Here is a 15,610-nt window from a genome sequence, read left to right as displayed (position 1 = left end):
TACAAACATATGAGCTTTGACCTATTCTTTGTTTAGGGAATTTGTTTCTCCATTTAATATTAAGTGTGCATATATTGCAAGAAATTTCCAAAACCCTGAGCCAAAACTTGGCCTGTGGGGCCCAGGGAGTCACGTGGCCTTGAGGTACAGTAGCTGTGAGAGGAAGATGAGGAGATAAGGTAGGTTAGAAAGAGGGACGTTCTCTCACCAGTCTCAGGAATGTGAACATTGCCTTTCAGGTAATGTGACATCACCACATATTTTACGAGTATTAAAATAATGCTTCCTTATTATAAAAAATTGACAACATTCAGATAAGCCTGAGAAGATTATAGAAGCCATCCATAATTCCACCACCATGAGGTGACCTCTGGTAGCAATGTACATACTTCTTGGTAGCTTTATGAATCTGTTTAGACAATGACTATTTTCTAGAGGGTATTTTACAATCCAGGGGTCCCCAGCCTCCGGGATCTAGTGCCTGGTGATCTGAGGTGGAAATGATGTAGTAACAGAAATAAAGTGTGCAATAAATGTAATGCACTTGAATCATCCCCATACCATCCCCTCCACCCTGGTCCATGGAAGAATTGTCTTCCATGAAACTTGACCCAGTGCCAAAAATGTAGGGGACCAATGAGGTCCTGTCCTGATAGCTCGTAGGGAAACTTTGCTCAATCATGAGTTATATCTCTGTCTTAAAAATACTTTCTGTTTTAGTATTCAATTTTTTCAGAGTTTAAGACTTTATCAAGGCTAGTTTCAATAGTTTCTTTGAATAAGATGACTCTAGTTAAATACTCAGTCTTCCAGATTTCTGCTCCTTTCCTTCCCCTTTCCAAAGTGACAGCTGACTCTATGAAGCAAGTCACTTACCTTTCTGGCAGTGAGCCTGACCTCTGCAGCAGAGGGGCTGTTTGAATCTGTTCCTTGCTAGTGACTTCCCCTGGTTTATCCCATTTCTTTTTTTTTTTCCTAATTTTACCTTCATTTACTTCTTTATAAAAAAATTTTTTTTAATGGAAGTATAGATTTACAATGTTGTGTTAATTTCTGCTGTATGGCACAGTGATTCAGTTATACATGTATATACATTTTTTCACATCCTTGTCCATTACAGGTTATCACAGGATGTTGAATACAGTTCCCTTGTTACGCAGTAGCTGTCTTGTCTCCTGAATCATGTATTGGTACCCATGCTGGAGTGCCTAGTCCTTCCTATTTGTTTCCAGCAATAAGTCTGTATTTCCTAGTGGTTTCTTCTAAGTCTTATAGTCCATTTATCCTCTCAGCATCCTTGTAGCCCCCTCTGGATTCCCTTTAGGTGTCACATAGGGTACAGTGAGCCAGAAATGCTCCCTCAAACACACCTACTGTCCACCGTCCACTGCTGCTTGGCTGCACTGTCACGCATGTCCTGCTGGAGATTGCTAAAAGAAGGGTATTTCCTGGAGACCTACTGCCTCCTCCCAAAGTTCCCAGGCCTAGGTGCCTAACTTCTGGCTCATTCTACCTCTCTCTGCTATTTGCTCCCTTAAGCCTTTAGGCAAGAAAGGGTGGGCTTAGTTCCTCTATGTCAGCAGTTGTCAAAGTGTGATTCACAGATCCCTGTGAGTCCTTGAAACCTTTTCTAGGGGCACAGAGGATCAACACTATTTCCATAAAAATACTGAGAAATGGCTTCCGCTTTTCACTGTGTGGTGTTTCCACTCATGATGCAAAGCAATGTAGGTAAAACTGCTGGTTCCTTATCACAAATTTAACTTAGCACAGATTGAGGCAATGGTATTGAACTCTATTGGTATCATTGTATTCTTAACATCACACAGTAAATACACACACACAACCTCAAGAGACAAAGAAAAAAAATAACCTGCTAATTTATTTCACTTAGGAATGTCCTTGATAAAGATATATATATATATATATATATATATATATATATATATATAATCTCAACTTTCAATTACACATTTTTGGAATTTTCTGTGTGGCTAACTAGCAAGTACAAATAAAATATTTCTGATTTATGTTGAAACATGGTGGGTGTTCTGAGAAAACACATTTATGTAATTATTTGAGTTGTGAACTGAATTATCAGGTTTTTTTCCCCCATGGAACACCATTTTTACTTGAAAGAACAACTGATAGACAAACTCTGAGTAGTCAGAGTTGTGTTTTTGATGGACATTTTCTCAAAAATGAATGAAGTGAGCCTGTCATTTCAAGGAAAGTAATTGGAAGTATTTGCTGCCACTTTGAACTTTCAGCCAAAAAGCAGTTTAGAAAATGTGTATCACCACCAATGAACCTGACTGCTTCCCAGCACTTCAACATTTTTCTGATGAGATGTGTGATGATGGTGATTTTTAATATTGTACAATGAAATATGTCAATGGTAGAAAAAAAACTCCATAACTCGGCAAACTAATATTCTCCAAGTGATCAATGCACGATGTTTAAAATCATGCATAGATTAAAGATTCATTCAGAGTTCAAGATGAATGAATGAACTCTGACGTAGCAGTGTGAATATTCATTGATACGGGATCAAATTCCAAATTGTAGCTCACATTTAAGAAAATATTAGCTGTTGAGTTCTGACGTAGTATTAAAGAAGAATATCCATGCAAAGGTCATTAAAATAGTCATTATTCTAGATATATATCTATGTGAAGCTGGATTTATTTTCTTGTACCTTAACCAAAACAATGTGCCACAACAGATCAGAAACAGGAGAATCCAGCTGCCTTCCTTTAAGCCAAACATGAAATAGATTTGCCAAAATATAAATAACTTCCTACTCATTCTTTTGAAATTGGAAAGGTTTTTTTTTTTTCCATGAAATATGTAGTCTATTTAGTGTGGTAGATTTATTATATCTTGGGTGAATTAATATTTTACAATGCTCTCAGTTTTAATCACTAGTATGGTATCTAAGCTTGGGCTACTGTAACAGAACATCAGAGACTGAGTGGCTTAAACAACAGACATGTATTTCTCACAGTTCTAGAGGCTGGAAGTCCAAGAGCAAGGTGGCAGTGTTTGGTAGGAAGTCTCTTCCTGGTTTGCAGATGGGCATATTCCTGCTGTATACTTACATGACAGAAAGTTCTCACGTTACTCTTATCATGAGAGCCTTGCCCCCATGACCTAATCTAACCCTAGTCACCTCCCAGTGACGTTACTCCAAACACCATCGCATTGGAAATTAGGGCTTAGCACAGGAATTTTGGGAGAACACATTCAGTCTATAGCATATGGTTACTATCAATAGATATAACTCACATGGTCTTCTCAAGTGGAGCTAGTGGTAAAGAACCCTCCTGCCAATGCAGGAGGTATAAGAGGTATGAGTTCAATCCCTGGGTTGGGAAGATCCACTGGAGAAGAAAATGGCAGCCCATTGCATTATTCTTCCCTGGAGAATCCCATGAACAGAGGAGCCTGGCAAGCTACAGTCCATAGGGTCACAAAGAGTCAGACATGACTGAAGCAACTTAGCACGCACGCAATCCACACAAACAAATAACTGTCAGTAGTTAAACAGCAGAAATGATTAGGGTCCTCAATAATTTTAAAGAATTGTCAAAGTGTTCTGAGACCAAAAGTTCGAGAACCACGGCTCTCTCTTTGACCTTGTTTTTATTCATTCTGATGCAATTCTGTGGTCTAGTCACCAGTCTGGTTTCTTATACTTAGAGCCTGGTTGGGAGCCATAGGGAACTTCCCTGGTGGCTCAGGTGGTAAGGAATTTGCCTGCAATGTAGGAGACCCAGGTTTGATTCCTGGATCAAGAAGATCCCCTGGAGAAGGTAATGGCTACCCACTCCAGCATTCCTGCCTGGAGAATTCCATGGACAGAGGAGTCTGGCAGGCTACAGTCCATGGGGTAGCAAAGAGTCAGATACAACTGAGTGCAACACTCTTGGGAACTAAAAGAACTTTTAAAAGTCAATCCTTGTCTTGGCAAACAGTAGGTTTCAAGACTATTTCAAAAAGTTCTGCTTTAGTAACCAAAAGCTGAATATTGCCTTTGTATTTCTCTTCCTGTTTGCTTTTCTTCTTTCTGCCAGAACAGATCTCATCCTAGGTACCCCGCTCCAGTCCTGACTGTGGACAGGTTCCAGACACAAAAATGTAAGGAAAAAGGATCTGACTGTGTTTCAGAAACATTACCTCAGTAATACACATTCAAAAACATACATACAATATTGAAAAACTGAAACCCTGTTGTGCAGACTCATTGATGATTCTCCCCTCTCCTTTGTCATGAGCACATTTTCATATCATAAATATTCCTCAACAGTGTGATTTTTGTGGGCTTCCCTCATAGCTCAGTTGGTAAAGAATCTTCCTGCAAGGCAGGAGACCCTGGTTTGATTCCTGGGTCAGGAAGATCCCCTGGAGAAGGGATAGGCTACCCACTTCAATATTCTTGGTCTTCCCTTGTGGCTCAGCTGGGAAAGAATCTGCCTGCAATGCGGGAGACCTGGGTTCGATCCCTGGGTTGGGAAAATCCCCTGGAGAAGGGAAAGGCTGCCCACTCCAGTATTCATGAATATTCCTCAAAAGTGTGATTTGTGGAGCTTGTACAGTGTTCTACTGTAAGATCAGTTCATTCTTCGTGTCTCCTGCCACCAGGAAGGTTTAGACAGAGGGATGATGTTTATGTTCTAAGAAGGTAACTCTAATGACAATACTGAGACACCCAGGGAAACCTGTCAGAAATCTATAATCTTGACTTGCTCCCCAAGGGAGAAGCTATAAATTTAATCACACACAACATGGTCTACAAAACCAAGATTTCTAAAAGAATAAAAACAAGAAGGCTCTCCTCTGATACACTTTTTTTTTTTTTAACAAGATCATAAGAGATATTTGCTGTTTGCTGATACGACTGTTTCTGTTCTCACCAGGCCTGAAAGCGTTAAGTGATGTTCCAAGAGTCCACTGGATTCTAGACTTCCTCCCCCCACCTCTCATGGGTGGTAGCATCTCTAGTTTTTTATGATGTGTGTGCTCAGTTGCTTGGTCATGTCTGACTCTGTGAACCCATGGACTGTAGCCCACCAGGCTCCTCTTTCATGGAATAATCCCAGCAAGAATACTGGAGTGGGTAACCATTTCCTCCTCCAGGGATCTTCCCAACCCAGAGATCAAACCCATGTCTCCTGCTTTGGCAGGCATATTCTTTGCCACTGAGCCACCTGGCAAGCCCTGTTTCTTATGGAATCAGAGTCAAACCCCCTTGCCAGCAGAATGACTCCTTTCTTTGCCTTTTCCTCCACAGTGACAGGAGGATTTCAAAATGTTCTGAAACTTCATGGGACTTATAATTTCTCCTTACTGAAAATTTCCTCTCTGGGAACCAGTAAATCCAGCCCAGCGGTCTAAATTTCCAGGAAATGGGAAACACAAATTCTGCAAGTCATTCACTGTGACTATTAAAGAGAGAAACAATCCTTTTTCCACCCAGAGCCTCATATTTCAGTTACTGGGACACAGCTCTATCATTCAGTATATATGCTGTAGGACCCACCTACAAGGGCAAGGGCAAGAACCCACCTAGACAGGTGCACTTCTCAAGCCAGTGCCTCAGCTGAGTCTCTAGAAGGCCATTTCATCTTCTCTTGACTACTTCTGGGGAAAGCAGTACATGGTGAAATCTAGTGGATTTCATGGTTGTGCACACACACCGTCATACCTCACTTGCCATAAATGAGTCTCTTGATTGGAGGCAGTGTTAGGTGGGACACATAGTAGTAGATCAGTCTGTTTGAGTGTCCTGGATGATGGTGCAGTGATGGCCTAAAAGACAAACCTACATTTGGAATAGACAGGGGGTGCAGGAGCTACTGGAGACCCAGGATCCATCCCTGGGCCTGGAAGATCCCCTGGAGTAGGAAATGACAACCCACTACAATATTCTTGCCTAGAAAATTCCATGAACAGAGGAGCCTGACGAGCTGCAGTTCATGGGGCCACAAAGAGGTGGATGTGGCTAAGCAACTGAACATACACGCATGGATTCCAGGAGCTCAAATTGTTGTGCCCTCCAGAGTGGAACAGGTCGGGTGCAATCAGTGGATAACAAGTATCTGCCCGGTCTTTGCTGCAAGCAGAAAGGGCCATCAGTAGCGGAAGGAACTAGGTCTATTTTGGTAATAGAGTCAGGCTGTGGGACCCACGCATTGCCTCCGTCCTTGCTATCATGATCACTCTGCTCATGGGCCTGTTGCACAAGCATTGAGAAGGCAAAGCTGAAAGGCAAACTGACAGCCCTTCTGACCACGTTATTGCTGAGAGCTTCCCTTGGGGTGAATGCTCCTGAGACAAAGATCTTCATGCATTAATTAGCGTTGTTTGTGCTGTTCCCATATATCCACCTATCTTCTCTGCACATCTCACTTTCCTTATTCTTTCAACCTTGTTGCTTTTTTTTCAGGCCTTCTTTGAACAGAGTTGAGCTACTAGTGGTCTCTTCTTAGAACCGATGGAGCAGTATCCATGCAATAGAGACAGGTGGGATGGGAACATAAACCACTGGTTTACCACCCATTCACATGATGTGATTTACTCACACCTAGATCTGCCAGGCCTGATTAAAACTAGAGCATTTCTGTTGTATATTGGATCACTGCTGCACATATCTGATCTTATAACTCTGTGCATCTGATAACACCCCGTTTTTTGATAGGAAGCGCCAGTTACTGGAGTTCCACAGGAGTCCCATGGCCAGGTAGAGCTTCTATTAGGTGCTGTAACTAGTTTCCAAATGGAAACTAGTCTTAAACTGGCGAAAGCATGGATTTGCTCCAGAAACCCAAGAGGTATGTAGTACAGCTCTTCTGTTGGGACTTTCCAGAAATTCTCTACATTATCTTTATCCATTGTGGACACATAGGTATACCATCAGAAACACTGGGTCACTTGGCCAAGTGGAAGAGCAGATTTTGTCCAAGCCTGGGGTTGCTTCCAAGTTTTCTCTTGGTCTGAGCCTCAGCTGAACTGACAGTCTCCTGGGTGTCTCCCAACATGGACCATACCAGTGTCCCAAATTACAGGATTGGCTGCCTCTAGAATCCAAAAAGTCTGTCCATGAACTCAACCTCTTTCTTAATGGTGGGAGATGCAAGGTGCAACCACTTGTAATTTCCATAGATGGGATGCCCCACATCTCTCAGACTGTTATACCCCCAAACTTTTATTGAAGTGGGATACTCTTAAATTTTCATGGGGCTTATCTCTCTGTTGCACACACGTATTTTCTTTGCAACCCCATGGACTGTAGCCTACCAGGCTCCTGTTCATGAGATTTCCCGGGCAAGAAAATTGGAGTGGGTAATACCTTTTCCTCCTCCAGGGGATCTTCCTGACCCAGGGATCGAACTTGTGTCTCCTGTATTGACAGGTGGATTCTTTATCACTGAGCCACCAGGGAAGCCCAGGACATCCAGAGAACTTGCCATTTCCTGTTCTACTGAGCAAGTTAAGCTGATGTTATCAGTATAAGTGAGCCAATAGGATGATTTGCAGAATGCCAAGTTAATCAAAGTCTCTGCGGAGCATACTACAACGAAAGACAACAGAATTAACACAGCCCTGGAGCAAGACAGTGAATATTCTCTCTCTTCTGTGTGAAGGTGATCTGTGTTTGATCTTTTCTATTGAAGGAGAAGAATGCTTTCCCTAGATCAAAATCCACAAAGCATATGTCAGAGGCAGTGCTGCTTTGTTGCAGCAAAGACACCATGTCTGGCCAGCTATCATCTGGTTCAGATTATAGTAGCCTTTGAATAGGCAGGTGATGGAGAGCATCACCCTTGCACCCTTTAGGTCTTTGAGGGCTAATCTAACACTGCTCTTGAGATGTGGTGGTGTTTTTGGTTTAGCATCTTGGTCAGGGATGGAAGTGGTTTTAGGGGATTCCACTCATTTTTTCCTATCATAATGGACAGGACCACACCGCTAAGGGGACCAGTGTGAGACATTATGCCACTTCTAAGGATATCTATTCCAATTACAAACTTGGAGACAGAAAACACAAACAGAGGGTAGGTCTGTGAACCTGTTGGACTCACTGGAAAACAGATACAGGATGAATTTCCATTCATCACTAGATCTCCATGAGCCTCTACTCTTACTGGAGGATCATAACGGGATTTGGGGTCCTTAAGTATCAGTGTCACTTCAGACCCTGTATCTTACAGATGTGGAAAAGTCTGGATATTTTCCTAATGGGTACTTGTCTTAACAAATGGTGGCAAGTCACTTTTTGAAAAGATTAGAGGAATATTTACCATGTATTCTTATCATAGCTTTGCAAGGCCCTTTCTCAAGGGGATAAGAGTTTTGTTTGGACCAAAAAGCTCTGTCTGTAAACCAACATAGGTCTGGAAACTGCATGAACATCCGTGATTTTTCACTGAGGCAAAGGATATCACCATCTGCTCTCTTGGTGTCAAGTTTTTTGACTACATAAATAGAGCAACATGGTGATCAGTTGGCCATCTACCTTACCTCTACATTCAAATGACCTGTCTATTAACCATTGCTGCAGATCACTGCAAATCAAGCCCCCTGATTACCACCCCAGTCTTCTTGTCCATTATGGAACCACATCTGCTTGTCTCAGAAAGCCCAGTGTACACCTAGTTTCCACAACCCCCCAAACCATCATCCCCAGCCATATTATAGAGTCTGATTCTCTTACAGCATCTTCAACTGTCAATCCTACCTTATGAAAGATTTTCTTGAGGTTCTAAGAAATGCTGGCGTCTACTCACTAAGGTGTGCCATATCACCTTAGAGAAAGGAGTGTTTTTTGATTGGTCCTGGTTAACACAGTCCAGTGGTGAGTTCCATGGTTTTACACATTAAGTCCATTTTAACAATTTCCCATCTGGAGGTGTCTGACCCCTTCCTTGGTGCTGTGCCAACAGTTCTGGCATCTCCATTGTATTTTCTGTAGGCCATCAGCATATTCAACATTCAAGGAACCATACCAACCAACTATTAGGATTAGCTCAAGGAGTCTTTGCCAGACAGCCTGGGGAGGTCCATCATGTCCATAAGTTGTGCCCTATCCAACTTTGTATTTTGCCTTGTCCCCACCTATCCAACACCTTCAAATTTCACTCTGACATGTGTTCCCCAGATTCCTGCTGATAGATATTGGTGATATTCAGCATGCAAACTATTTTGTATGTCCCCTCTTGGGCTATGTTGACTTTAGTATCAGCTGGAGGTAACAAGGGAGTAATGAAAGTTCTTGAGAGAAACAGGTTTCATCTTATCCCTGCCTTTAGTATATTTCCGTGTGATCTTCATGGAAGGTGAGGCTGTTGTCTGGCTGGGTGTTCAAGGCTCTCCAACTCTTCCACGTTAAGAACTCCCATCCCAGATCTTAGTGTCCCAAACAGGGCCTTCACCTTGATATCGAGGAACAATTGAGGATGTGTGTTCAGCTCAGCCACCATCACAACTTGATCTTGGGCTGATTTCTCAGCAGAATCTGCCTTGATGCTTCAGGAATTGAAAGTCGTCTTCAAAACTGCCATAGGCTCTCTGGCTTTGAAAGAACACCCTGAATTGGTAGTAGGCCACCCTATCTATCATCTTTTCTCTTCAAGGTTTCAAATGCTGAAATGTTGAAAGAAGCCAGCCTACTCCACAAACCCTTATACTTATCATTTATTTCAGTGACTCTTCTTCCACTTGAACTTTATCTAACCACTAACTATCCAAAGGTAAAAGAGTTAGCAATGGTCTTTAGGCCACCTGAAGAGACAGGCACCCAGGGAAGAACCATTTGATGATGGAGGCAGAGACTGGAGGGATGAAGCTGCAAGATGAGAAACGCCGAAGTTTGGTGGCAATCCCCAGAAGCTAGGAAAAAGTCGTGGGACAATTCTCCTTCACAGTCTCCACAAGGAACCAACCCCGTAGAAAGCTTGATTTCAGACTTCTGTTCTCCTGCACCTTGAAAGGCTAATTCCCTGTTGTTTTAAGCCACTCAGGTACTTTGTTACAGCAGCTGTGGGAAACTAAAATACATCCAGGCTCCTAAGAAAGCAGCTTCTGAGGCAGAGGTTTTATATGTTCATCCTGGGCGTCCCCAGTGGCTCGATGGTAAAGAACCCATCTGCCAATGCAGGAGACACAGGAGATGTGGGTTTGATCTCTGGGTCAGGAAGATCCCCTGGAGAAGGAAATGGCAACCCACTCCTGTATTCTTGCCTGGGAAATCCCATGGACAGAGGAGCCTGGTGGGCTACAGTCCATGGGGTTACAAAAGAGTCAGACACGATTGAGACACACTAAACAACAACTACCCTGTATCAATACAGTCAGTACAATCCCAGGGAGCTGAAGTGAGGGCTAGCACAGGGAATCAGGGATGGGAAGATGGCCAGTGTCAGGATATGATGTCTAGCTGGTTGCCAGGAGAACCACTGAAAAAAAAAAGTATAAATACTGTCTCAGTACTGCCTATTGAGGAAATAAAGGGAGAATCATATGTCCACTTGGACATACTTCCCACTGATCAAAAGCTCTTTCCATCTGGTATTTCTTTTTAAGATTTTTTCTTGATGTGGACCATTTTTAGTCTTTGTTGAATTTGTTACAGTACTGTTTCTGTTTTATGGTTTGGTCTTTTGGCCACAAAGCATATGGGATCTTAGCATCCCCAGCAGGGATTGAGCCCACACCCCCTGCATTGGAAGGCAAAGTCTTAACCACCGCACGGCCAGGGAAGTCCCCCCATTTGGTATTAATTCTACTTCCCAGGTGGCACTAGTGGTAAAGAACCCGCCTGCCAATGCAGGAGACATAAGAGACACAGGTTCGATTCCTGGGTCTGCAAGATCCTCTGGAGGAGGGTGTGGCGACCCACTTAAGTATTCTTGGTGGGAGGATCCCCCGGACAGAGGAGCCTGGTGGGCTACAGTCCATGGGGTCGCAAAGAGTCGGATGGCACTGAAATAACTGAGCACGCACGCACGCACATACTCCTCCACGTAAAGGCTGCATACGCATTGGTGCCCGCGGTTCAGAAAGGCTTGCAGAGAGCAGCGTGCTCATCTGAGAAGGCCGAGGCTCAGCCCGCTCTGGGTGGGAGTTAACGGAAAGAAAGGGGCTGAAGATGATGGATGGAATAGGTTTTCCTTATTTGCTTCAACACTGTGGTTAGGAAGCCCACTATTTTAAAGGATTATTCTTAATGAAAAGAATCAACCCTTGAAAGTCTTCTGAAGTTCAATTATGTGTACATTGATTGAGCAAGACATGGTTCCTGCCCTCAGGTAACTTAGAATCTAACAGAAAATTGAAGGCCCATTTTCATATTGTTGTAATACAAGTCATGATATGCTGTAAGGGAAAGGACACTGCGATGCTAACAGAGGGTAGCGTGCGAGATCTGTTCCTGCAATCATTTCTGCAACAAATATTTAATGAGTGCCTTCTCTGGGGTTACAGAGATGAACAGGATAAGGAATTCAGTGTACTGGGGGGAACCACACACACAGAAATGATTAAAACTCTGCGAGTGCAAAGAAAGAGATACACATAGGATCTAATGGGACAATAACAGTAGTTTATTGAGCACTTATTAAACACTTTACACAAATTTCCCACTTATTTCTCACATTGACTTTATAAGGAAGGTATTACAGCCCTCATTTTTCATATGAGAAAACTAGCATTCAGATAAGTTAAATAAATTGAAGAGATCCGAAAGTTGGAAAGTTGAAGACATGAGATTCAAAACCAGTTTTTAAGGATGACAAGCCCCAGGCTCTTAACCATCATAGCATCATAATCATGTTTCCCCGTAACACAGGTGCAGAGCATCTCATCCAAGCCAAGGCAGAGGGGGGAATGCCTCCCCGAGCTGAGGTCAGGGATCAGGAGGTGAGTGATCCTCCAGAGAGGGGCAGGATGAGTAAAGACCCAGGAGGCAGGACACCACTCACTTTCATGGGGCCACAGCCATTCTAGGTTGCTGAAGAGGAATCGGGAGGCGGGAGTTGGCAGAAAACGTGGCTGGAGAAGGACTGGGACCGTGGAAGACACTGTGCATGTGTTAGGAGACAAAACTAGATGGTTGAAGCCACTAAGGAGCTTTAAGTGGAGAAATGCCAGGCTTGGGTTTACTTCTCTGAATGAATACAGCAGAAAAGAGGATGGTGTTGAGAAGAACAAGAGTGGGAGACCATTTAGAATGTATTGCAGTGTTGCAGGCGAGAGGGTGAGGGTTTGAGCTAGGAGAGTGGCAGAATGGCTGGGAGGAGAGGAGAAGCTGGGGAAGCATTTAGGTGGTGAAGTTAGTGCGCTTTCTCCTGGCTATGGGGTGTCAGCGCAGGGAGAAGTCTGGTTCGACTCCTGGGGTCCCGTCATGAGAGACAGAGGAGATGGATGATGATGACATCAAATAAGGAAAAAGCAGATTCGGGGGCTAGATGATGAGTCTAACTTTAGTCCTGTTGCGTTGAGAGTGCTAACGGGTCATCTAGGTGAGGAGGTCTAGTGGGAAGTTAGAAATCTGAGTCAAGGATCACTCTAGACGTGTGGACTGAAGATGGGGATATGGGAGCCATTAGTCTAGAGGTGGAGTTACAGCAAGGGGAAGAGAGATTCCCCAGGCAGAGTGGGTAAAGCAGCTAACTGAGGGATGGTGATGAGGGAAGGAATGGGGGGCTCAGAATGGGGGGATGGGACGCAGCATCGTGTTGGAGGGGGCATGTGAGGAGGCCACTGAAGATAGAGAGGAATGTAGTGATGTGGATGGACCTAGAGCCTGTCACACTAAGTGAATGAAGTCAGAAAGAGAAAAACAAATATTGTATATTGACGCATATATGGGGCTTCTCTCATAGCTCAGTTGGTAAATCACCTGCCTGCAATGCGGGAGACCCAGGCTTGATTCCTAGGTCGGGAAGATCCCCTGGAGAAGGAAATGGCAACCCACTCCAGTATTGTTGCTTGGAAAACCCCATGGACAGAGGAGCCTGGCAGGCTACAGTCCACAGGACCTCAAGCATCAGACACGACTTTCCGACTAAACCACCACCACCAATGCGTATATATGGGATCCAGAAAAATGGTACCGTTGAACCTATTTGCAGGGCAGGTACAGAGATGCAGGTATGGACCTGCAGACGTAGAAAGTGGACATGTGCACACAGATAGGAAGGGGAGGGTGGGATGAACTGGGAGATTAGGACTGACATACATATACTACCGATCAATGCAAAGAAATAGAGGAAAAGAACAGAATGGGAAAGACTAGAGATCTCTTCAAGAAAATTAGAGATACCAAGGGAACATTTCATGCAAAGATACGCTCAATAAAGGACAGAAATGGTATGGACCTAACAGAAACAGAAGATATTAAGAAGAGGTGGCAAGAATACACAGAAGAACTGTACAAAAAAGATCTTCACAACCCAGATAATCACGATGGTGTGATCACTCACCTAGAGCCAGACATCCTGGGATGTGAAGTCAAGTGGGCCTTAGGAAGCATCACTACAAACAAAGCTAGTGAAGGGGAAGAAATTCCAGTTGAGCTATTTGAAATCCCAAAAGATGATGCTGTGAAAGTGCTTCACTCAATATGCCAGCAAATTTGGAAAACTCAGCAGTGGCCACAGGACTGGAACAGACCAATTTTCATTCCAATCCCAAAGAAAGGCAGTGCCAAAGAATGCTCAAACTACTGCACAATTGCACTCATCTCACACGCTAGTAAAGTGATACTTAAAATTCTCCATGCCAGGCTTTAGCAATACGTGAACCATGAACTTCCTCCAGATGTTCAAGCTGGTTTTAGGAAAGGCAGAAGAACCAGAGATCAAATTGCCAACATCTTCTGGATCGTGGAAAAAGCAAGAGAGTTCCAGAAAAACATCTATTTCTGCTTTATTGACTATGCCAAAGCCTTTGACTGTGGGGATCACAATAAACTGTGGAAAATTCTGAAAGAGATGGGAATACCAGACCACCTGACCTGCCTCTTGAGAAATCTGTATGCAGGTCAGGAAGTTACAGTTAGAACTGGACATGGAACAGACTGGTTCCAAATAGGAAAAGGAGTACGTCAAGGCTGTATATTGTCACCCTGCTTATTTAACTTATATGCAGAGTACATCATGAGAAACGCTGGGCTGGAGGAAGCACAAGCTGGAATCAAGATTGCTGGGAGAAATATCAACAACCTCAGATATGTGGATGACACCACCCTTATGGCAGAAAGTGAAGAAGAACTAAAGAGCCTCTGGATGAAAGTGAAAGAGGAGAGTAAAAAAGTTAGCTTAAAGCTCAACATTCAAAAAACTAGGATTATGGTCCCATCACTTCATGGGAAATAGATGGGGAAACAGTGGAAACAGTACCTGACTTTATTTTTCTGGGCTCCAAAATCACTGCAGATGGTGACTGCAGCCATGAAATTAAAAGATGCTTACTCCTTGGAAGGAAAGTTATGACCAACTTAGACAGCATATTAAAAAGCAGAGACATTACTTTGCCAACAAAGGTCCATCTAGTCAAGGCTATGGTTTATCCAGTGATCATGTATGGATGTGTGAGTTGGACTATAAAGAAAGCTGAGTGCCGAAGAATTGATGCTTTTGAACTGTGGTGTTGGAGAAGACTCTTGCGGGTCCCTTGGACTGCAAGGAGATCCAACCAGTCCATCCTAAAGGAGATCAGTCCTGGGTGTTCATTGGAAGGACTGATGTTGAAGCTGCAACTCCAATACTTTGGCCACCTGATGTGAAGAGCTGACTCATTTGAAAAGACCCTGATGCTGGGAAAGATTGAGGGCAGGAGGAGAAGGGGATGACAGAGGTTAAGATGGTTGGATGGCCTCACTGACTCAATGGACATGGATTTGGTTGGACTCTGGGAGTTGGTGATGGACAGGGAGGCCTGGCGTGCTGTGGTTCATGGAGTCGCAAAGAGTTGGACACGACTGAGTGACTGAACTGAACTGAACTGAACATATATACTACCATGTGTAAGATAGTTAGTGGGAAGCTCTTCATGTCAATGTATGGCAAAACCAATACAGTATTGTAAAGTAAAATAAAGTAAAAATAAAAAAAAAAAATAAATCATTTGAAAAAAAAAAACATAGGAAATTCAGCCTGGTGCTTTGTGATGACCTTGATGGGTGGGGTTGGGAGGGACGGAGATACCAGAGAGAGGGGATATATGGATACATAAAGCTGATTCACTTGTACAGCAGAAGACTAACACAACATTGTAAAGCAGTTATACTCCAATAAAAAAGCAGAGAGACAGAGAAGAATGGATTCTTCAGACACTGCAAATAGTATGAACAAAATTAGGAGAGGAGCAAGGAATGTAGTTTGGCTGGATAATAATGGGTCTGATGCCTTTATCAGGTCATACTGGATAAAAATTGTATTGTTGAGGGCCTTAAAGCCACGCAATGAGAAGCTGGGAGCAGAATGATGTGGGAAGTTTATTTTCAAAGTGTGTAGAGTAGATTAAAAAGAGAAGCTTTATGTACAAAGGGCATTATTCAGTTTTAAAAGGAAGGCAATTCTGACATGTCTATAGCATGGGTAAGCCT

This window comes from Capra hircus, chromosome 24 (assembly GCF_001704415.2).
Source record: "Capra hircus breed San Clemente chromosome 24, ASM170441v1, whole genome shotgun sequence".
Classification (NCBI taxonomy): Eukaryota; Metazoa; Chordata; class Mammalia; order Artiodactyla; family Bovidae; genus Capra; species Capra hircus.
This window is presented reverse-complemented; position numbering follows the sequence as displayed.